Source organism: Tenrec ecaudatus, chromosome X (genome assembly GCF_050624435.1).
Source record: "Tenrec ecaudatus isolate mTenEca1 chromosome X, mTenEca1.hap1, whole genome shotgun sequence".
Taxonomy (NCBI): Eukaryota; Metazoa; Chordata; class Mammalia; order Afrosoricida; family Tenrecidae; genus Tenrec; species Tenrec ecaudatus.
Window position 1 is genome coordinate 131,175,724 of NC_134548.1, and position 23,860 is coordinate 131,199,583.

Below are 23,860 nucleotides of genomic sequence, written 5' to 3' on the forward strand. Positions count from 1 at the left end.
CATTCCAAAGAGCATGCACAGCAATTGTGGCCCTCCACACAAGAAACCCTCCACACCATCCTAAACACATGTTGTTTTTTTCTACAGTGAATAATCATAAGACTCACGTCCTCCTATTCTTTCCGCCTAGCACCCCATGATTTTCGGTGTCACTCTGCCATGTACTATTTGAAGCATGGCTTTTCCAACCATAATTCCTGACTTGGCCTAACAACAGCACATAACGGAGTTGCTTCTCCATTATTGGTCAAGGCATTTATTCCCCTGCTTATTTTACCTGTGGTGTAATTTTTCCCTACCTATTAGGTCACTCAAAGGAGCACTGGTGGGTACGAATCAGGCTGCTAATGATAAGATATGCAGTTTGAAACCACTAGCTGCTCTGTGTTAAAAAGATGAGGTTTTATACTGCCATAAAGATTATTCCTTGGGAAGCAGGATGTAGTTCTACTCTGTTCTACAGGGTCACCATGAGTGAGAATCAACTCAATGGCTGTTTGGATTAGGTGACACACTCACATCTCCTTTGCTGGCTCCGTGGTTTCTGCAGGCACCCTGTGCATGCATTGCAATACCCCAGGTTCACTCAGCCTCTGCACTTCTCTTTCACATTCACAATCCTTCCCCGGGTAAACTTCACCAGTCTCGTGGATGAAATGCTATCCTACTGCTGTTCATTCCCAGCTGTATATCTTCAGTCCAGATGCTGTCTACAGCGCACTGTGCAGTGGCCTACTCAATATGTCTCCTTGGTAATTTTGCTGAAAACCTCAAAACTCAAGGCCATCAAGTCTATTCCAAATGATAGTAACCCTGTAGACAGGGTATAAAAGCATCAGTGGTTTTCTGAAACTGCAGCTCTGCACAGGAGTGAAAAACCATGTCTTTCAGAAGAACTTCAACTTAACTGATCCAAAACTGAGCTGATTAACCCAATCCCAATATTTCGGTGAGCGCAAAACTGTCTCGCACGGGGTTAAGAGCTGTGTGATAATGTTACTTGCAAAATCCAAGGATGAAAGAGCCAGAGGTTCCTGGGACTGTAGATGGTCCAGTACGTGGTGAGTCAAAGTTGACTCCATAGTCCTCAGGGGTGGGCAGGGGTCTCAGGCTAGCTCATTAAGGGGAAAGCAAGTCCTGATTATGAGAACTGGTTTAGGGAGGAGGAAGTGAGCCAGGCTAGATAAGAACTAGTTCTCTGGAGGGATTGTGCAATATTGTCATAGTCCACAGGGGCTGCCCAACTGCTCACAAATGTAGGATTATAAGGAAGCTGTCTCTTCTACAATGGGGAAAGAGCCTACTTAGAGATACAAACATGGTTGAGAAGACACTGCATGCCAACCTCTGCACAATCCCATTCAGCTGGTCCTGAAGACACACTCCCCTGAAATCCTTTAATTAAATCAACATATTCTTCTCTACACGATGTCATCCACCTAGAGAGAACACAGGAATCCCAGGTCATGTGGGTGGCTGCAAAACAGAGTTGGAAGTTCATATCCACCCAACGGTGCCTTGGAATGAAGTCCAGGAGATCACCATTCTGAAAAGAGCAAGAAAACAACAACCCAGACCTGGAATACTGCATGGGTGACAGTTCTACTCTGACACAAATGGTATCACCAAGAACCAAGATGGACTGGATAAAGGTGAAGGTCATGCAAAGGTGAAAAGCAGCCCAATCTAAAGGTTGTGAGGAATCCTCTGGGTTTGGCAGTGCTTCCTACAATTGTATATGGGGTCGCTCTGAGTAGGAACTGACTGGACGGAGCCTAACAACATAAACTTCCTTCTCTGTTTTACTTTGGTCAGATGCAAAACACAGAGCCAACAACGGGTAATGGAAGCAAGCTAGTTTTCCCCTGATTAACAAGTCACTAGGCTCTCCGTTTATTCCCATGTAGTGAACCTCCTTGATCCAGAAGAGAGCTGTGACAGCAGAGGAATGGCAGAGCAACAGCAGCAGCAGCAGAACCAGGATATAAACATGAGAAAGAGGAATGGACTTCCTGCCCACACAGCATGTAGAGCTGAGTGCTTTCGGGCAGGAAGCTGACTTGTGGAGCACTTAATTGGTGGAGCTGGGACTGCTGACCCGCACAGCTGGCACTGAGTACCTTTGGGTAGAGGCTTACTGGGAAGGTACATGACCTTTAGGCATTCATTAGCAGCCCCGAGAGAACTTGGTATCATGTCCTGAATGAACAACTCTGTTCTGAGCAATTCTCACTTGAATTGTAACCCGGTAATTTCCATAGTGAACGAAATAATCATGAACGTTATCTGTGTGTGCTGTGTGCCCATCGTGATAAATTAGAGCACCTAGCTAGAAACATAGAGAGTGCTGGGTGAGACAGAGCCCTGCCTTTTGTACTTAGTTGTTGCAACCACAGCAAACCTAAGTAGGAGCAAGATTTAGAGAAAGGAAATCATTTCTAAGCATTTGCCATCTTCCCGTGGTTTCTCATGATCAAATGTGCCTGCTCTCTCCATTACCATACAAGGATCTGGGTGATCAGAGAAGAGGAAAATTCAAAGAGGTTGAAAGAATGAGACAGAGGGCAACATGAAGTGACTAGAAAGTCTGTATAGACTTTGGGTGGAAGAGACTTAGGAATTCTGATTATGGTAGATAGTCTCTGCTGTCGCCTCCACATCCGCCCTAGTCTTGCTTCTACTTTGTTACCCCCACAGACAGACCTTTAAGGGTTTTATCAACCAATCTCCTTTGCCCTGTGTGTCTTCATGTTGTGTTTGGCTAATGGATTCTTTCAACAGGTTGGACGGCAAGAGGACAGAAAGGGTGTATATTTCCAACTGTTTATCTCCCTCGATAATTGAGGTTGGCACTGATTACATTGGCCAGAGCTTAAGACCACAGTTCCACTTGGGTTGGCTCCTACTCTAATTCTAGGATGGGTTGGGTTCCAGGGAAGTCTCTCCTTGCGCCTTCAAGATTAGTGGTCGAAAAATGGATGTTTAAAATTGCTAGTTGCAAGGTGCTTTCTCCCTTGATTTCCTTTATTAATATGCTTTACTACGGGATCCCTTTGTTGAAGACATCCAGTCACCTCATTTAAGTGTGCCACCTTTTTGTTTTGGATGGGATCTTGACTGATGCTTTGTTAGCAAGGCATGGGGTAATTTTAAGGCAGCCATAAGGGGTGGCAATAGTTTGCTGGTACAAGAGATGGGAAGTGACTATTCTGAGGGCGTTGTACAGCCTAGGATGAGTGTAGCAGCCTTTCTCTTCAGTGAGAATGACAAACAAACTCCTAAATTGCTTATTTTAGGTTCTGACTTGGTGTTTCGTTGCATGCATGTACAAAGCAGGACAGGCCCAGGAACGGGCTTGGACTTTCCTAATCATACAGGATTATTCAAATTGGTCGGTGATACAGTGGTTAATGCAAACAGCACTCAGATGCTAACAGAACAGCTGGTGCTTCACACCCACTGCTTGCTTCATGGGAGAAAGGTGCGGGAGCCCGCTGCCATGAAGAATGTAGTCTTGGAACTCGGGAGCAATTCTAGTATGTCCCGTGGCATGGTTATGCGTTTGCACAGACTCATCTGCAACAAGACTTTTGAAAACGTCAAATCCATCTAGAACTGATTATATGGAATCAGAAATACCCAAACCCCATGCACTTGCCATATTTCTACAGAATTTCAATGAGACACCGTGGTGGAGAATTGAATTTTATTTTCAGTTTAATGGTTTTAACAGAATATTTTGTCTATTTCTCAAACAGAATTTAGAGAAATAGTCATGATTTGTTGAGACCTCAATGACCCCATTCTGGTTGTTTGTTTATATTTTTAAGCATTCTTCAAAAAATAGTGAGCACAAACCAAGTGATTTCTATCTGTCCATTATTAGATCATCTTGTAAAGAATGAGGTTAGATCTCAACATTTTATCTGTCCCCAGAATCTATGACATTCCTGCGACAAATGGGACAGGTCAAGTTTTCTGCCAGCCAGCGATCAATGCAGTGAGCATGATATTCATGAGAGCAAGGCAGTACCCGCAGTTGGCTGCCTTCTGTGTATTGCGTAATGCACACACTACAGGATTTTGTTGCATCGTTTTCCGTAAAGGATCTGATTTCCAGGTTGTCAATCTGGTCCTTAGTGAGTCCTATAGGTTGCTCCTCATCACCTTCATTCGGATGGATAAAGTGAGCCAGATCAGGGAAGGGCCAAAGGAACCAGGCTTGTCTTTCCTGAATGAACTCTGACAGCGACTCTGATGATACACTTCCTTCATTTCCGTTTTCAAATACATCTGAACTACTTTCTGAAATTTCACTATCAGAGCTAAGGCTAGACTTTGTACAAGAACTCAAGGTGGTGATGGAACTGGAGCTCGATCTCGGGACAATGGAAACATATGGGCTGTTGTGAAAGCTATGATTGGAATGAGAGCCAGAAAGGATATTATGTTCAGAGTTGTGACTGCTCTCATTGTCTGTCTGTTCTATATTGTCACGTGAAGCTGGGCCACTAGGCTCAGCGTGCACCAGATCACCAGGCTCTAAAAAAGACTCACTCCAAATGAAGTAACTAGGTCCTAAAGTAGGCACGGTGTTCATCAAGTACATGGGCTCTAAAATAGGTACAGTGTGCATCAAGTTGCTTGATTCGTCAAATACTGGCCCGGGCTGTGGGAAGGTGCTCTGCGTTGCACTAGACTCTGTACCACTTAAGCTAGTGTTTGAAGTCCTATTTTTTTTCTTTTAAATCATTTTATTGGGGGCTACAGCTTTTACAACAATCCATGCATCAATTGTATGAAGCATATTTGTCCATATGTTGCCATTACCATGTTCAGTTCTACTTTTTCTTTTTTTTGTATTTTATTTTATTAGGGCTCATACAACTCTTATCACAATCCATACATATACATACATCAATTGTATAAAACACATCTGTACATTCTTTGCCCTAATCATTTTCTTTTTAAAAAAAATTTTTTTTTAATTTTAACAATTTATTAGGGGCTCATACAATTCTTATCACAGTTCATACATATACATACATCAATTGTATAAAGCACATCTGTACAGTCCCTGCCCTAATCATTTTTTTCTCCTCTTTTCTTTTTTTACATTTTTTTTTAACAATTTATTGGGGCTGATACAATTCTTTTCACAGTTCATACATATACATACATCAATTGTATAAAGCACATCTGTACAGTCTTTGCCCTAATCATTTTTTTCTCCTCTTTTCTTCTTTTACATTTTATTAGGGACTCCAACAACTCTTACCACAATCCATACATATACATACATCAATTGTATAAAGCACACCCATACATTCCCTGTCCCAATCATTCTCAAGGCATTTGCTCTTCACTTAAGCCCCTTGCATCAGGTCCTCTTTTTTTTCCCCCCTCCCTCCCTTTTCCCCCCTCCCTCATATGCCCTTGGTAATTTATACCTCGTTATTTTGTCATATCTTGCCCTATTCGGGGTCTCCCTTCCCCCCTTCTCTGCTGTCCCTCTCCCAGGGAAGAGGTCACATGTGGCTCCTTGTAATCAGTTCCCCCTTTCCAACCCACTCACCCTCCACTCTCCCAGCATCGTCCCTCACGCCCTTGGTCCTGGAGGTAATATCCACCCTGGATTCCCTGTATCTCCAACCCTCATATGTACCAGTGTACAGCCTCTGTCCTATCCAGCCCTGCAAGGTAGAATTCGGATCATGGTAGTTGGGGGGAGGAAGCATCCAGGATCTGGGGGAAAGCTGTGTTCTTCATCGATACTACCTCACACCCTAATTAACCCATCTCCTCTCCTAAGCCCCTCTATGAGGGGATCTCCATTGGCCGACACTTGGGCCTTGGGTCTCCACTCTGCACTTCCCCCTTCATTTAATATAATATATATATACACATACATATATACATATACACATAAATACACATACATACACACACTTATATCTTTTTTTTTTTTGCATGATGCCTTATATCTGGTCCCTTGGGCACCTCGTGATCGCACTGGCCGGTGTGCTTCTTCCATGTGGGCTTATTTGTTTCTGAGCGAGATGGCCGCTTGTTCACCTTCAAGCCTTTAAGACCCCAGACACTATCTCTTTTGATAGCCGGGCACCATCAGCTTTCTTCACCACATTTGCTTGTGCACCCATTTGTCTTCAGCGATCCTATCATGGAGGTGTGCAGTCAATGATATGATTTTTTGTTCTTTGATGCCTGGTAACTGATCCCTTTGGGACCACTCGATCACACAGGCTGGTGTGTTCTTCCATGTGGACTTTGTTGCTTCTGAGCTAGATGGCCACTTGTTTATCTTCAAGCCTTTAAGACCCCAGTCACTATCTCTTTTGATAGCCGGGCACCATCAGCTTTCTTCACCACATTTACTTGTTCACCCATTTTGGCTCCAGCTGTTGTGTCGGGAGAGTGAGCATCATAGAGTTCCAATTTTTTTTTTTTAAACATTTTATTAGGGGCTCATACAACACTTATCACAATCCATACATAGACATACATCAATTGTATAAAGCACATCTGTACATATTTTGCCCTAATCATTTTCTTTTTTTTTTTTCTTCTTTTACATTTTATTAGGGACTCCAACAACTCTTACCACAATCCATACATATACATACATCAATTGTACAAAGCACACCCATACACTCCCTGTCCCAATCACTCTCAAGGCATTTGCTCTTCACCTAAGCCCCTTGCATCAGGTCCTCCTTTTTTTCCCCCCCTCCCTCCCTTTTCCCCCCTCCCTCATATGCCCTTGGTAATTTATACCTCGTTATTTTGTCATATCTTGCCCTATTCGGGGTCTCCCTTCCCCCCTTCTCTGCTGTCCCTCTCCCAGGGAAGAGGTCACATGTGGCTCCTTGTAATCAGTTCCCCCTTTCCAACCCACTCACCCTCCACTCTCCCAGCATCGTCCCTCACTCCCTTGGTCCTGGAGGTATCATCCACCCTGGATTCCCTGTATCTCCAACCCTCCTATGTACCAGTGTACAGCCTCTGTCCTATCCAGCCCTGCAAGGTAGAATTCGGATCATGGTAGTTGGGGGGAGGAAGCATCCAGGATCTGGGGGAAAGCTGTGTTCTTCATCGATACTACCTCACACCCTAATTAACCCATCTCCTCTCCTAAGCCCCTCTATGAGGGGATCTCCATTGGCTGACACTTGGGCCTTGGGTCTCCACTCTGCACTTCCCCCTTCATTTAATATAATATATATATACACATACATATATACATATACACATAAATACACATACATACACACACTTATATCTTTTTTTTTTTTTTTGCATGATGCCTTATACCTGGTCCCTTGGGCACCTCGTGATCGCACTGGCCGGTGTGCTTCTTCCATGTGGGCTTATTTGTTTCTGAGCGAGATGGCCGCTTGTTCACCTTCAAGCCTTTAAGACCCCAGACACTATCTCTTTTGATAGCCGGGCACCATCAGTTTTCTTCACCACATTTGCTTATGCACCCATTTGTCTTCAGCGATCCTATCATGGAGGTGTGCAGTCAATGATATGATTTTTTGTTCTTTGATGCCTGGTAACTGATCCCTTTGGGACCACTCGATCACACAGGCTGGTGTGTTCTTCCATGTGGACTTTGTTGCTTCTGAGCTAGATGGCCGCTTGTTTATCTTCAAGCCTTTAAGACCCCAGTCACTATCTCTTTTGATAGCCGGGCACCATCAGCTTTCTTCACCACATTTACTTGTTCACCCATGTTGGCTCCAGCTGTTGTGTCGGGAGAGTGAGCATCATAGAGTTCCAATTTAATAAAAGAAGGTATTCATGCATAGAGGGAGTGTTTGAGTAGAGGCCCAAGGTCCTTCCGCCACCTTAATACTTGACCTATAAATATAGACACAAAGATCTATTTCCCCAACCTCCTATATATATTTGCATGTACATGTCTTTGTCTAGACCTCCATGAATGCCCTTTGACTCCTAGCTCTTTCCTCCATCTCCCTTGACCTTCCTCCTGCCCTACTACCATGCTTCATTGCCACCTGGGCTAGAGTATACCTCTTCTCTAAGCAACCTTACCCTTGATCATTTCCCACCAGGCCTGCCACTCCCCCTTCTCTACCCTTTGGGGTCCCATGTTTTTCCCTTGTCCCTGGGTTTGTTAACACCACTTCCTTACCCCCCCTACCCCCCACCCCAAGTCCCCCCGGAACTGTCGGTCCCGTTGTTTTTCATCCAGATAGTTCATCCAGCCTGTCCTATTCAGACAGACATGTGGAGTCACTAACATGCACGAAAACTAGACAGAGGAACACAAAGCAACAGTATACAACCAGACAACAAAACAACCAAAACAAACCACTGAAAAAGAACAGAACAAAACAGTTCACAAGAGAAAAGCTTGTAGTTAGTTCAGGGATCTTTGCTGGGCCTTAGGAGCGTTTTCCAGTCAAGTCTGTTGGGGCACCACATTGGCCAGAGCTTAAGACCACAGTTCCACTTGGGTTGGCTCCTACTCTAATTCTAGGATAGGTTGGGTTCCAGGGAAGTCTCTCCTTGCGCCTTCAAGATTAGTGGTCGAAAAATGGATGTTTAAAATTGCTAGTTGCAAGGTGCTTTCTCCCTTGATTTCCTTTATTAATATGCTTTACTACGGGATCCCTTTGTTGAAGACATCCAGTCACCTCATTTAAGTGTGCCACCTTTTTGTTTTGGACGGGATCTTGACTGATGCTTTGTTAGCGAGGCATGGGTAATTTTAAGGCAGCCATAAGGGGTGGCAATAGTTTGCTGGTACAAGAGATGGGAAGTGACTATTCTGAGGGCGTTGTACAGCCTAGGATGAGTGTAGCAGCCTTTCTCTTCAGTGAGAATGACAAACAAACTCCTAAATTGCTTATTTTAGGTTCTGACTTGGTGTTTCGTTGCATGCATGTACAAAGCAGGACAGGCCCAGGAACGGGCTTGGACTTTCCTAATCATACAGGATTATTCAAATTGGTCGGTGATACAGTGGTTAATGCAAACAGCACTCAGATGCTAACAGAACAGCTGGTGCTTCACACCCACTGCTTGCTTCATGGGAGAAAGGTGCGGGAGCCCGCTGCCATGAAGAATGTAGTCTTGGAACTCGGGAGCAATTCTAGTCTGTCCCGTGGCATGGTTATGCGTTTGCACGGACTCATCTGCAACAAGACTTTTGAAAACTTCAAATCCATGTAGAACTGATCATATGGAATCAGCAATACCCAAACCCCATGCACCTGCCATATTTATACAGAATTTCAATGAGACACTGTGGTGGGGAATTGAATTTTACTTTCAGTTTAATGGTTTTCACAGAATCTTTCGTCTATTTCTCAAACAGAATTTAGAGAAATAGTCCTGATTTGTTGAGACCTCAATGACCCCATTCTGGTTGTTTGTTTATGTTTTTAAGTATTCTTCAAAAAATAGTGAGCACAAACCAAGTGATTTCTATCTGTCCATTATTAGATCATCTTGTAAAGAATGAGGTTAGATCTCAACATTTTATCTGTCCCCAGAATCTATGACATTCCTGCGACAAATGGGACAGGTCAAGTTTTCTGCCAGCCAGCGATCAATGCAGTGAGCATGATATTCATGAGAGCAAGGCAGTACCCGCAGTTGGCTGCCTTCTGTGTATTGCGTAATGCACACACTACAGGATTTTGTTGCATCGTTTTCCGTAAAGGACCTGATTTCCAGGTTGTCAATCTGGTCCTTAGTGAGTCCTATAGGTTGCTCCTCATCACCTTCATTCGGATGGATAAAGTGAGCCAGATCAGGGAAGGGCCAAAGGAACCAGGCTTGTCTTTCCTGAATGAACTCTGACAGCGACCCTGATGATACACTTCCTTCATTTCCGTTTTCGAATACATCTGAACTACTTTCTGAAATTTCACTATCAGAGCTAAGGCTAGACATTGTACAAGAACTCAAGGTGGTGATGGAACTGGAGCTCGATCTCGGGGCAATGGAAACATATGGGCTGTTGTGAAAGCTATGATTGGAATGAGAGCCAGAAAGGATATTATGTTCAGAGTTGTGACTGCTCTCATTGTCTGTCTGTTCTATATTGTCACGTGAAGCTGGGTCACTAGGCTCAGCGTGCACCAGATCACCAGGCTCTAAAAAAGACTCACTCCAAATGAAGTAACTAGGTCCTAAAGTAGGCACGGTGTTCATCAAGTACATAGGCTCTAAAATAGGTACAGTGTGCATCAAGTTGCTTGATTCGTCAAATACTGGCCCGGGCTGTGGGAAGGTGCTCTGCGTTGCACTAGACTCTGTACCACTTAAGCCAGTGTTTGAAGTCCTATTAATAGTCCCTCTCATGCTACTGCCATATGATCTCAAACCTTGGTGCTCACACCACCTCCCTCCTCCATCTTCATGAGGGACGAGGTAGCCAGATGTCGGAGCTGTTATTGGAGCTTCACGAGCTATGCTGCCTCCATCCCACTGCGCTTCAGGGTAAACTCTGTGTACTTCAAAGTCCAAGAGTCTCGTTGGGTTTCTCTCTTCCAGTCTCCAAGGTTCTTCATTGATTATTGGCCCTGAAGAGCTTTCCCCTTGTGTGGCAATCCATGGTCTATAAGTTGTAAGAAGACCCCCACTTTGTAACTCATTTCCACTTCTTGGCTCGCAGAGTATTCCTTGATGCTGGGGTCTAGAAGCAACCTCACTGTCCGGAAACGGAGGATGCTCAGGAGTCTGAGGTAAAGGAACATGAGAAGATCCTTGTGAGACTACACTCATTCGATTCAGAGGTGTTGAGTCACCGTCAGCTCTGAACCCGGCTCTCTGGTGGTCTGGACTACTACTTCTTGATCTTTTTTGGCCTCTGGTAGGTTGGAGTTCTGTTAATGGTGTATACTGTTCTAAGAGGTGACACCAAGATGTTGATTCAGGTAGTGAATTTTGCACTTGCCATTGGGTGTTATTTCCCATACACACCCCCATGGAATATCTTGAAGATGGGGCATATTCATTGAGGGTATCTAGGCTGCCACTAGGGGTAAAATTTCGTTCTAATCTTAATCTGGAATCATCATGGTTAGGTTTATTCTGGCTCACTATTCCATAGGATTCTTGTCCTCTCTCTCTAGTGCGCATCACATTTGCAGGTTGTTCAAAAGACCTAAACCAGTCATCAGGGGAATCACAAGGAGATACTTCAGCTGAAGGGTCTTGTCCACCTTTTGACAAAAAATTGGGGAGGGAGAATGGGAATACTACAATTAGGACAACCGTAAAAAAAGCCCTCTGGTAGTTTCTTGCTAAAACAAACAAAAGTGGGCACTTAAACAGTTTTGATGTTTTCAAGGGATTTTACCTTTATAGATTAATACTTTCTTTGCTCCTTTAGACAGGCAAGTAAAGGCACGAAAGTTTCTATTCGCTGTTTTTAAGAAAGTGAAGTAATCCTGACCAAATTGAGAGAATTCATTAAAGTAAAGCTAAAGGGAGTGTATTTTCAAAATTTCCTCATATTCAGAGATTACCCTGAATTGTTGAGATGGCCTGAATATCAAATAGAAAAAAACCCCACACTTTTAATATTAGTTTTTATATCACTATGAGTGCAATGTAATCCATAAAGTAAGCATCTGTAAGCAATAATGGGGCCTCAAAAATTCATAGAGAAATAGAGTTTTCCATAAACTTTGAAAAGTCCCCAATATAATACCTATGCTTTACATCAAATTCCACTTTTGTCAAATTCTCATTAATCTGTATTTATTATTTACGGTCTTAACGGCCTTTGACAATACATATCCCACATGCCCAAATTGAAAATTACTCCTGATCCATAATGGCCCTATTGGCCAGGTTAGAACTGTGCCATAGGATTTCCAAGGTTGCTGATGGTGAGGGGAGCAGATCCCACATCTTCCTCTGGTGCGCCAGATGCTAGGTTCAAACTGCTGAGTGTTTGGTTAGCCACCGCGCATTTTAACCACTGTTACTAGACAACCTGATATAATACATAGAATTAATTTGAAAATATGACTACTGCCAAAATATAAACAACGTTTATCAGTTTGTAAGTTCTTGAGTACCTCATATTTTAAAGAACTGTCAGGGAATTGTAGGTCAGGTTCAAAGAACAGACAACAGAACCACAAAAATAAAGGCATGCTCCAAACCGCACTGCTATTGTAGTCGCCTCTGGGTTACACAGTAAAACCGTCTACCGCACACAGACAGGGAAACCACAGCCTGGAAATCCTCCGTGCTGTGGAGGCCTTGGGGGGACAACCGCAATGCCCCGGAGCATTGCCTAATGCCCCTCAGGGGCAGGGGAAGCGAACTCAGCCCCACCTGCAACACACTTCCAGGGCGCCAGCTTTCCCCTTGCTGGCGCGGAAAGCACATGTCTATAAAGAGGCAGTCATTCAGGAAGTAGGGGAAACCACCAATGGAGGGTGTAGGGTGAGGTGGGAAGTATAGCACCTCCCATCCTGATTAGAGCCTGGATGGGATTGAGGGGAAAATCCCCACCTTAGTACCCATCAAACATCAATGTCAGTTTTCTTTGAATGGCTACTTACTTTCAAATGTATGCCATTTCGGCATAAATTTACTACCGGTAGTGTTTATGATATTTCTTATCCATTTTACACACACTCCCCAGATATACTTTAATGCTAACCTGAGTCTTGGCGTGGTGACGGCTCTGTAAAACCTCGTAGTCGTTGCTGTGACCCTTCTTCCGCACTTTGACTTGCGTTGCCCAGAAGGTACTGGCGCCTCCTCAGCGTGGCATCCTCTTCCCCCCTGTTTCTCACGGAAGGGTCGAAAGCTTCTTTGGGAACGGAGCGCCGCATCTGTAGTCTGTAAGGAGCTGCAGGCTCACTTTCTTCATCATCCGAATCAGAGTTTTCCATCTTGAGAGACAAAGAATAATTATCTGACTAGGAAGCCACACTATTGAGAAATAGGAAAGTGGGTTTTACCTTTTTTGCAGTCTTCACGAAGTTTCCCCTTGGGATCTAACTCTGCGGGTCAGTTGGGCCAGTTGGGCCACAGGCCCTTAGGGACTGTTGGCTAGGCAACCATTATGCGCTATCCCACCCCACCCACGCGCACGCGCGCATGCGCACGGGCAACCTGATGACCTCGCATGGGCTGGGTTCACCTTAGGGCATATCCCAGCTCAGTCCTCCGTCAATTTTCTCCCACAGGAGTATATTTTCAGAGACGTTTTCAGACTTTTATTTTTTTAAAACGTTTTATTAGGGGCTCATACATCTCATCACAATCCATTCATATACATACATCAATTGTATAAAGCATATCTGTACATTCTTTGCCCTAATCACTCTCAAAGCATTTGCTCTCCACTTAAGCCCTTTACATCAGGTCCTCTTTTTTTCTCCCTCCCTCCCTGCTCCCCCCTCCCTCATGAGCCCTTGATAATCCACAGATTGTTATTTTGTCATATCTTGCCCTATCCGGAGTCTCCCTCCCCACCTTCTCTGCCGTCCATCTCCCAGGGAGGAGGTCACATGTGGATCCTTGTAATCAGTTCCCCCTTTCCAACCCACTCACCCTCCACTCTCCCAGCCTCGCCCCTCACACCCTTTGTCCTGAAAGTATCGTCCACTCTGTATTCCCTGTGCCTCCAGCTCCCATATACACCAGTGTACAATCTCTGCCATATCCAGTCCTGCAAGGTAGAATTTGGATCATGGTAGTTGGGGGGAGGAAGCATCCAGGATCTGGGGGAAAGCGGTGTTCTTCATCGGTACTATTTTCAGACTTTTAATATGCTCCAATAATTCGAAAGCCAAGTCAGAGACCCCTGAGTGGGTCTAGTTGTTTCATATTCCTGTCTTCTTCAAACGCCATCCCTGAGTCACTCTGGTTAAATGCCCTTATTCTCATCTGCAGGTGCTCAGGGACGTCTGTCTTTTCTCCTCAGGAAGTCTTTGCATCCTAGATTCTAACTCAGAGAGCCCACAATTTCTGGGTAATTCGCCAGACCCCCAGCTGGATCTTTCCAGTTTGCCTGTCTCCCGATTAATGCTGAGTGGCTTCATCTTGAATTCTCCAGTGCCTCATGCTTCTCCTTAAAAGATTTGGCGGATTTGCTGCCAAGCCACAGAATTCCATAAGGAATCCTCTGCAAAGGCATGCAGTTTCATTTTTGTTCTCCTCATTCATGGGTATTTTACATAAACTTCAAGCGATGTGAACCAGAACATCACAGGCATATTGACAACCGATCCGTCATAGTCATTTCGCCTCTAGTAATGAATGCTGACTTTGCTGGTTTGGTTCTGTGTGTGTTGTTGCAGCGAGGATGGTGTGGTGAAATTGATAATCATGGGAAATACTATCTGAAAGAAATCTCTAGGACTTTCTGGACTCATTCACATTGCTATTCCCACTTACCACTCGCCTGGGAAGCCTCCATTCAGATGGTTCATATGAAGGCAGGATTTGTCTACTGGAGTTGAGAAATGCTATTCAATTGGACTTAAATTCTTCCAACACAAGCTGGACCCCTCACTGTGCTCCAAGCGAGAAAGAAATCAAATGTGTGTTTTGGGGGTACGTAGAAAATGTTTTATAGAGGTGCTGCATTTAAATCTGAGCCCTTACGTATTGTGGGCATCAGCCAGGGAAAGTGGCTGTGTAGAGCCAGGGTGGTGAAGAGAGACCATGTCGGGTAGGACTAACTCATTTGAGTGAATTTGTCTTGTTTGGGAAACTGTGGCCATATATTTGAGGTTGGGGTGGAAATGTGAAATTCAACCTCTAAAAATAGGGCAGAAATTAAGGGGTTTTGTTGTTTTAGGAGAACCAGAGAAATTGTGTTGTCCTTGCCTCCTTAGCATCTAGCTAACAGTCTTACATCACAGCCCCTTAATTTTACCCATTCACCAATCTTAGTCCAGGTTGGGTAAGTCCAGCTGAGTTCATTGGTGTGGCCAATGTAATGGACACACAAGTCAGCATATCTCTCATGTCTAGTTACAAAGATTGCTTTAGGCATGAGCTGTCCGATAAGGGTTAAATCTTTGATCCTAGCTGGAGCTGCTGGAAATGAGAAATCATTTTTGTCTACAATGATTAATTAGTTAGTATAACTTAAAGATGCCTGTGGCGATCTTGAATATCTGACGATGGTGAAAACCAATATAGAGCGAAAGTTAGAGAACAAAAAGCACAGATAACCTGAAAACAATTTGAGGCATAGCTGAAACTCGATTTTACCTGAAGCTTTTGAGCTCCATAAGACAGCGCATTCCATCTTTCACAGAAACTTTTCCTGATGGACTTCTCTCACTCCCAATATAAAGGGTTTTAATAGTTACAGCAAAAGAGTGATGGGATCAGTATTCTAATTAATAAAAAGAGTGATTTTTTAATAAATTCACCTTGGAGTATTTACTTGTGATTTGATTGCCTTGTCAAAAAAATAACATGGTCTTGTTGTTGGGACTTTCATTGGGTTTAGTATTTTATATAAGTGTTCAGAACACATTTTTCTTCTTTCTATCTTTTGTTTAGTAAGTATTTATTTAGCATTGACGGTGAGTATCATTAAGGAGAAAGAAGGGAAACACCATTTTAATTTGACGATGAGTTAAATGTGGTTATGGCATATCATTTTCATCCTTGTTAGATAAATGGCCTTACTTTTCTCCATCATAACGTCCTTTCTAAATTCCTCTATATTTGTTTTGCTCCATAGACCATGTACACATTGGGGGCCACTTTAGCCCTTTCATATTGTTCTAATTAACAAAGAGAAAATATACTGAAGCAAAATAACACCGAACATTTGGTTTAGAGTAAGGGAGAAAATGGCTCTGGTGGGAACGGAAATGTCTTGCACTGACACTTTAATAAACAATGAGATAATGGTATGTGCCAATTAGCTTCCTGGTGGAAGTTGTGAGGTGCCTCGATTTAGCAAAGTCTTTTTTTTAAATTTTTATTTATTTATTTATTTTTTACATTTTATTAGGGGCTCATACAACTCTTATCACAATACATATACATATACATACATCAATTGTATAAAGCACATCCGTACATTTTTTGCCCTAATCATTTTCTTTCTTTTTTTAAAATCTTTTTATTGGGGCTGCAAAGTCTTAAGTTATTATTAAGATCTCTCTCTCTCTCTCTCTCTCTCTCTCCCTCTCTCTCTCTTTCTTTTGGTGAGTCTGCTAACTAACTATTGACATAAGTGAACTTTCTGAGTACTAGTAAAAGTAGATTTCATTCAAGTTTTTGTAATTTCCCCTGCAGTGAGGTGTTTCTTTTCACACACAGAGACCCTGCAGCTTTATTGTGGTAGTTATACAATCTGCTTCCAAGTTGAGACTTAGGAGTGAACGGGTGGAGTTTAGCCTGTCAATCAGGTCGCAGCTTGATTAGTCATTTGGAGGTTCTAAGGAGATGAAAAGCTCACTGGAGGCAAGATATAGATACACTCACTCGGCGATATTCTACCCACACGAACACATTATGGTACCTTGAGAGTGGGCTACTAGAGAAACAATAAAGATGGAGAGTGGATCCTTGTTTGACTTCTGCCTCATGGTAGTGTTTTTTTTGGGGTTTTTTTTTTTTTGCTTTCCAGAGGACAGATATATTCGTATTGCTTACTGGGTTGATTTCTGGAAAGAAAACGGGAAGGTAACGTTTTGAATATTTTGTTTGGTTGCAGTCTTTGGTTATTCCTCTGTGAAATGTCAAACATGAATGTGATTACTAGACATTTTGTGCTCAGGGGATGTGTTAGTCTGGGTACATTAGAGAAACAAATCAGAAACGCATCATGTATAAGAGAGAGATTTATAGAAAGGTTAAGTGGAAATCAACATCCCAACCCAGTGATGCCCAAGCCCACAATTCCAACATTAACCCATGTGTCCAACACCAATCTACAAAGTGCTCCTCCATCTCACAAAACACAGAGTATGACGCTGACTTTAGCAGAAAAGCCGAATCAGTGAATGTGTAAGCATCTCAGTGCTGACAGGGGTCTCCAGGCAGCTTCTCCAGCAACCAGGGCTGCATCAGGGCAAGTCCATGTGCCTTCTCCTCTGGGGTGTCTTGTAGGATGTGAGCCTCATGAGCTGACGCAGGGAATTTGCTAAGGCAGCTGCAGCCTGGTCCAACCATCAGAAAGCAAGAGACCCGAGAACTCGAAAGGCGAGGCTCACCGAGTCATTTATCCCTCTGCCCTTCAATTAAGCACACATGTGTTTATCAGACAGGTTGGGACAATAAACTAACTAGCTCAGGGGACATCAATGTCCCTGCATTTCTCAGGGCTGATTAGCAAAAATGGCTGACAGAAGCGGTCAAAATGGCTGACAGCAAGCCTGCTTTTGGCTTGCTGTTTTCAGGGGCCTAATCCAATATTTTGCCTCAATGGAACAGTTTAGATAAGAATTAACATAAGTTAGATTAAAATTATACTTGACTGCTTTGAAAACGGAATTTAAAAAATCTGATTCTACATTTTTATACTGATTTCTGCTGCTTATTGTCATTGATATAATAATTGATAGAAATGATTATTGGGGTCTATGAAAATAGACAACTTGTAAGCCCGCTTGCCTTGACCTATTACAATTGGAATCTTTAAATGGGTTAGGACAGGCCTTCAAAGAAGGCTCTAAAAGGAAAAGCCCCACCCAGTGCTTTGGAGAACTCAGGATGTTTACATTCCAAAAGATTGACTAGGGGGCTATGGAGAGAGAGGACGCAAAAGAATTCTTTGGAGTTCTAAATTTTGAACTCGTGATTTTTGGTAGCAGCTGGCAAATATCTGAAGCTACGAAGAAAACTCTCTGCTCTGGAATTGAACTGTTAAAGGGAGCCTGTGAACAAGCTGAAATGCTTGCTAGGTGACCACCTAGATCCACTTGTTGAGTGCAAGTGAGAGAAATACAGAAATAATGAGACAGGTTGAGTCTGCCCACTGACACCGATGGACCTGTTTTACAAGCCCTAGCGGAATAGACGAGATCAGTTTGATTGTTCTGAATTTCATGACCTAGCACAAGGAGGTTAGGGTTGTTGAGAATTTGTGATGGGGCATGGTCTAAAGACAAGGCAACCAGTGGGCACCCTGGTGAGGCTAAGTGAGGCAGCCTACACTGAGTTGACCTGAACTCGACCAGATGAAGGGAAGGTTTTGAGCTTGTGAACTGTTGCATGTTGCGGCTGACTTTATGGATGGCCTGTCCTGATTTGGCTTTGCTTATGAATGTGGGCTTACAAGGTTCCAACTGGAATGAAGATTCTTCACATAAAAATATGATTGTCTCCTCAGAGTTCTGGGTTAATGGAAGTAGGCAATATAGAAATTGGATACCCAAAATGGGGAGGATAAAGGCGTGAAGTGGTTGGCTTGCAAACTTTCACAGGTGCTGGAATATGTTTATAGGATTATAGAAATAGGATGCAATTGTTCAGATAAGTCTAGGACATTTTTGTTTGGGTCACTTATAGAATATTTTGTTTAAATGAGGGTAGAACCTATTGAATTGTATTCATTTTACTTTTATCCTGTTTGTCACAGGTATGATTTTATTATTGTTTGTTCGAAAATTTTATATGGCTAAAGAGTTTTATGAAAGTGTCAAATTGACTAGGGGTGGTCCGTGGTAGTGACATAATCTGCTGTCCATTTGAGACTTAAGAGTGAGGGGGTGGAGTTTAGGCTGTCAATCAGGTCACAGCTTGCAGACTTCATTTGGAGGTGCTAAGAAGATAAATAGCTTGCTGGAGGTGGGACACATGCTCACTTCCTGCAGAGACATGCTTGCTAACAGGACAAAGGGAAACATATGGTGTGTTACACAGAAGAGCTCACAGGATTGGTCCAGGGCCTTTCAACCAAGGCAATCAGGGAAGGACTCTTGGCCAAGACTCCCAAGGATGGGACCTCAGTATGGTAGTTTCCAACAAGGATACACCCAGGGCACCCCTTAAGGGAGACTGTCCCTGCCTGGGTGGTTAGGGAAAGTGTAGTTAATCTGTTTTCCAAGAAACTTTCCCAAGGGAAAGACTGCTCACATCCCTGGGTAAAGTTCAGAAAGCTCTCCATAGAGACTTATTCCATGTAGTCTGTAATTGGCCTTTGGCGTGCCGTGGGATGAACGTTGTTGTTAGGCTCCTTGGAGTGGCTTCTGAGACACGGCACCGGACAGAGGGAACACTGCCTGGTCCTGTGCCATCCTCACAGTCGTTCTCATGGTTGAGCCCAATCTTGCAGCCACAGTGTAAATCCCTCTTGTGGGTATTGCTCTTTTCCCTTGAGCTTCTACTTTACCAAGCATCATGTCCTTGTCCAGGGACTGCAGAAATACTACCTGTCTTTTTCATCAGAGCCGTTTTAGGGGACGTGGACTTGTATGTCATTGTGGGCTTGAGAGGCATTTCCCTAAAGGCTAGTGGTAGGGAGCATCCTTTCCCATGCATATTGGCCATTTTCACGGCCCAACCAAAGGGGCAGCAACCTGTGATCCCCGAGTCTGTGATTCCATCCTGTGCCAACTGGTACACCTTGGCAAAGCCTTGAAGCACAACGAGTACATCCTCATTCTGTGTCCGTGCAGGGATGTGCCACAACCTCCGTGAGATGGATTAGGAGAAGAACACGGAGGCATCCTGGTGGGGTAGCTGAGGTACAGAGAACAGGACTTTACTACGGAAGCCCACTTGGCGGGAGACGCAAGCTCCCGCCACTGTTGATAAGATGGAAAAGTCATGGCAGATGATTTACCCATCACCCCCAAGATGTTGGGTAGCTGGTAGCTCACCATCCACTGGTTTTGCCCTGGGAACTAATGGAAGGACCTGCCCAGTTCCCATTCCTCAGCAGAGAGGCATGCCATGCTGGAGTTCCTTAACTCCAGGTGCCCCCTACCTGTGAAGGGTACCTTTATTTCAGAAAGGATCCTTTATTTCAGAAAGGAAATGCCGGGCATCCTTAGAGTGGCTGTGCCGCCTTTAAGCACTGCTTCCTGGGCTTGGACCCTGCCTAACCCTCTCCTACCTGCGCCTGCGCCCTGACCTGCTCCCCCGCCTTTTCTGATGGACGCGCATGCGCGGGACAGGGGTCTCCCAGGAGAACATCTGGGCGCACTAGGACCCCGAGGGGCGGCGCAGCGTTTCTGGGCGTGGCCACAGCACGTGGTTCCCAGGCGCCCCTTCCCTTTCCTGAAAGCGGGGATCAGGCCCTTCCGGCTGCCAGCCAGCCAGGCCTCCAAGGGCGGCGGCCCAGGGCGCGGGCGTCCTGGCTTCCCAGGGGCGGGAGGGCGCTCAGGTGGCACCCCGCCGCCATTGGGGTTCGGCGGCTTTGCCGCGTGGCGGAGGCCGCGCTCCATGCCACCACCACCTACGAAGCGGGCCTCAGAGCCCGCGCGCGCCTGGAAAGGCACTGCCATCCACAGGCCCTGCAGGAGAGGTGAGCCCCGGGGCGCGCTTGCACTGAACGCCCTTCTCGAAGTTGCTGGAAAGCTGCAGGCAGCGCAGTGCCCAGGAGCTGCCGGAGCAGGCTTCACTCTGCGCATTCCCTCCGAGTATTTCCATGCAACCCTGGGAGTCAGTGTGGTGCTGGGCGTTCCTGTCCATGGGCGGATGGAGCCTGCCTGCCTGGGGCCAGCTGCCTTCCTCTGCTCGTGCTCCTGGTGAGTGGACACTTACCGCCGAGGGTGAGAGAGATGGGGAGAGCGGAAATGTGCTGAATGAGGACTGCTTGCGTCTTCCTGACCCTTACTATGGACCCGTGTGTGAGCTGTGGGGTTGCAGTCACTTTTAGGGCGTTGGGTACAGAGCAGTTGGCTCCATGCCCCATGTGAGCAACTCTGCCCTTGGCTTTGCTGTCCATGTGAACAGCAGGAAGCAGTGCCAGCAAAGGGGAAGTGATGGCTTAGGACCGCAGGGCCCAGACCGAAGAAGGACAAAGTAGGAGGGCTTGCTCTAACGGTCTTTAGTTCTTGGTTCTTAGCAGCACAGCTAAGAGTTCCTGTAATCGGTTCTGAAATTTACACCTCCTTGCCGTCAATCCGGTTGTGAGTCATAGTGACCCTATTGGTAAGGTCCCAGTGGCTCTGTGTGTTCCTGAGACTGTAAATCTTTATAGAGTTCCTACCTCTCCACTTGCCCCCCAACACTTGCTACTCTCTGGTTTCTTGAATTGGGCTAACTTTGAGGGTGTTAGGTGGAATCTCCCAGTTGTTTTAATTTGCATTTCTCTTATGGCTAATGATCAGGAACATTGTCTCATATTTACTCTTCATTGAGATTTCTGCTCCTGTGAAACTTCTGTTTAGGTCTTTTGCCCACCTCCACACTGGGAAGTTACTTTGTTTCTTAGTGTGAGCTTGAAAAAGATTGTATATTTTAGTAATAAGGCCTTTGTCTGATGTGTCATTGCTAAAGATGTTTTCCCAGGCTGTGGGCTCTTTTCTTGCTCTCTCGGTGAATTCTTTCGATGTACACAGGTGATTTATCTTCAGTATATCCCAGTTCTCAATCTGTGCCTCCTCTGTGTTTGTGTCCTTCCCCCTTTCTGATAGCCTATTCCAAGGTTCTCCGGCTTGTCCAAATTCCCTCATTAATGGCCCTAATTGTTTGGGGTTTTACTTCCAGGTCTGTGATCCACCTGGAGTTTATTTTTGTGCATGGGCTGAGTGAAGGGTCTTGCTTCATTTTTGTGCAGGTAGGTAATCCATTGTTTCCAGGAACGTTTATTGAAGCAGGAGTCTGCTTCCCACTTAGTATTTTTGGGGCCCTTATCAAAGAGGAGTTGCCTGTATGCTAATGTTTTCATTTCTGCGTCTTCAGCTCTTTTCCATTGGTCTGAATATCTGTCATTATATCAGTACCACGCTGTTTGGGCTACTGTGGCCGTATAGTACGTGCAAAAGTCAGGTAGAGCAAGGCCTGCCGCTTTGTCCTTTTTCTCGAGGAGTTCTCTGCTACTTTTGGGCTTCTTCCCTCTCCATATGAAGTAGGTAGTCAGTTTTTCCAGATCTCTGAAGAATCATGGTCGTATTCATACCGGGATAGCATTGAACTCATGTAGTGGCTTGGGCAGAACTTATATCTTTGGCATGTTGAGTCTTGCAATCCACGAGCATGGGATGTTCTTCTGTTTGTTGAGTCCATTCTTGGTTTCTGGTCATTGTGTTCTATAATTTTCCTCATGCAGATCTTTCGTTTTGTCAGTCAGGTGTATCCCTAGATGTTTCCATTTTGCTTGGCTATTGTAAAGGGTACTACCTCTTTACTTGTCTCTTCTGTGATCTTGTCCGGTGTGTATAGCAGACTGATGGACTTGTGTTTGTTGATCTTGTATCCTGCCACTCTGCCATATTCTTCTATAGCTTCCAACACTCCGCTTGTGAGTTTCCGGGATTTTCGATGTACAGAATCATATGGTCTGCGAACAATGATAGTTTTGCCTGTTCCTTCCCTAGATGAATACCTTTGATACCGTTCCTTTGTCTTATGTTGTTAGCTCAGACCTCCATATGATGTTGCTTAGGAGTGGTGACAAGCGGCATCCTTGTCTGGTCCCCTTTTTCAGAGGAATTGTTCTCGTCTTTTTTCCATTGACTACCTTGTTGGCTGTTGGTTTTTCAGAGAGCCCTGGTTTTCATTGATCAGTGAGTCCCAGGAGTGATCCATCCCCTCCCAAGTCTGGTATTCCATTGGGAATAGATGAAACCAGTCTGGGAATATACTCACATTAGTCCCAGTATATTCGCAGATGCCCAGAGTTGGGAAGCAATGATTTTGAAATATAAAAGTCATGGTGAACATTGTACATAACACACGAAAAGTAATTTTGTGATCTGTACCTGCAAATTTTATAGGCCTTGGTTTGGTGGGAGCCAAATCATTGCAACACCGTTCGCAACAGAGGAGCAGAGTTGAGTTTCATGACACAAAATATGTTGAAGTTAGTATTCTTTGAGCTGATCTAGTAACATTGAGGAGCAATAACAGTAACACACTGAGTCTCTCTTTCAGCAGAGTGAATGATATCTTCGTCAATTGGCTTGAGTGTACGTGGCCACCTGTCACCCCCACTCTGGCAAAGGAAAATGGAATCCTGGGGGTGCCCGCCACTCTGTACTGAGGAAACTAGGCTGCAAAGACACACAGAGAGGATCCGGCTTCTCTCCAGGCCTTCGAGTTAAAGGTGCGTGCTTTTGTTCTGTGCATTCCCCTTTCAGAAGCAGGTTTCACGGGACTGGTCATTTTGCTCCAGATTGACAGTTCTTTCTGGTGCTTGATCAAAACTCAGGGAAGCCTCTGTGCTTGATGCACACAGCGAGGATGGGAGGCTTCCCAAACGGTTCTCTAGCGCGATAGACAGCGATCTTGAGAGACGCCTTGTTTCCTAATGCGGCATTAGACAGGTATGGAGGAGCCTGGGTACTCTGTCCACCTTGGGGTCGGGTGCAGGGAATGAGGGGTCAGCGGCCTGGAGTGCGTGAGTAACTGATTACACTTGCGTCTCTTTTGCTGGGTCAGGCTCTCGTCCAGGTGAGTCAGGAAGTGTGACAAGCTCTCCCACATAGTTGGGCTCTCAGCAAGATGTTTTGCTTCTCCAGGAGGCAGGTCTTCCAGATGATGATGAAACTATTAGATCACTAGTGTCAGACGATCCCTGCGAAAATGTGTCATTTTTCAGCAAGAACCTTGGAATCTGTCCCTGATCACCTCACAGAGAACACAGGGAGATCTCTTGCTAGAAGAATGAGAAAGTAGGAAAACATGAAGGACTGAAGGCCACACTGAAATCCAGGGACATGGAAATTGAGTAAGGTCAGCTGTGTTTTCC

General features: G+C 44.7%; 1 long non-coding RNA gene across 26 annotated transcripts in view; it reads left to right on the forward strand.

Moving 5' to 3' along the window:
- Positions 1-20,134: 20,134 nt before the first annotated feature.
- LOC142434552 (uncharacterized) overlaps positions 20,135-23,860 on the forward strand; it is a 68,917-nt gene continuing 65,191 nt past the window's right edge. For 5 of the 26 annotated variants that reach the window (XR_012781160.1, XR_012781182.1, XR_012781177.1 and 2 more), the window contains exons 1-2: positions 20,137-20,693; positions 23,044-23,215. This is a non-coding gene — a long non-coding RNA (uncharacterized LOC142434552). Of the gene's footprint in view, positions 20,694-23,043; positions 23,216-23,860 lie in introns of all 26 variants that reach the window. The other 21 variants (XR_012781172.1, XR_012781171.1, XR_012781158.1 and 18 more) reach the window with 15 other exon arrangements.